Consider the following 851-nt stretch of genomic DNA (forward strand, 5'->3'; position numbering starts at 1 on the left):
AGGTCATGGTCCCAGCATCCTGGGATCGAGCCGCACATTGGCTCCCTGCTCAGCAAGCCTGTTTCTTTCTCCCTCTCCCACTACCCCTGCTTGTGATCTCTCTCTCACTCCCTCACTCTCTGTGTCAAATAAAATCTCTATTTAAAAATATACTCATCGTGGGACCTATTTATCCAGTGCCTGAACTTTGCAGCGGCCCCATCTTCAGTCCCCAAGTCACCGATGCGCCACGTGAGGCACAGAGAGAGGGGGCAATGCCTGAGTCCCAGGAAGAGGAGTGGGCCAGCTGGGTTTCTGCCCCCTGCCTGGCCTTGCCATCTGAGCAGAGGGCACCGACACCCCAGGTGTCTCGCTCTGTATTGTCTCCTGTGAGAGGCGCCTCAGTATGTGAGGACACGGGCCCCAGAGATGCCCGGAGAGCTGTGGTTTCAACTGGGGGCGATTTTGCCCCTGACAGGACGTTTGGCAATGTCTGGGCACATTTTGGACTGACCTAAGTGGTAGGGGGTACTCTCAGCAGGACCGTCGGGTGAGGCAAAGTTGACTACAGGTCACCCCCCAGGGTCAGACCAGCACCCCGCATGGCTCTTCCCTGACTTCCAGAACCAGAGACCCAGGAGCCGGCACCTCCACATGCTAAGGGCCTACGGGATGGAAACATCATGGTGGACAGGGGCAGGTCTCTAGGGAGCTCACTGGCAGGCAGAAAGGGCTGAGCTCTGAGGTCTGCACCCAGCCCTGAGCCGGGTACCGACCCCAGAGTGACGAGCAAGCAGACGCCGACTCTGCTCTCCGGGAGCCTGGACATCCACGGGAGAGACAAGAGCGGACAAATCCACAGGGAAATAGAG

The sequence above is a fragment of the Mustela erminea genome, chromosome 18 (assembly GCF_009829155.1).
Source record: "Mustela erminea isolate mMusErm1 chromosome 18, mMusErm1.Pri, whole genome shotgun sequence".
Classification (NCBI taxonomy): Eukaryota; Metazoa; Chordata; class Mammalia; order Carnivora; family Mustelidae; genus Mustela; species Mustela erminea.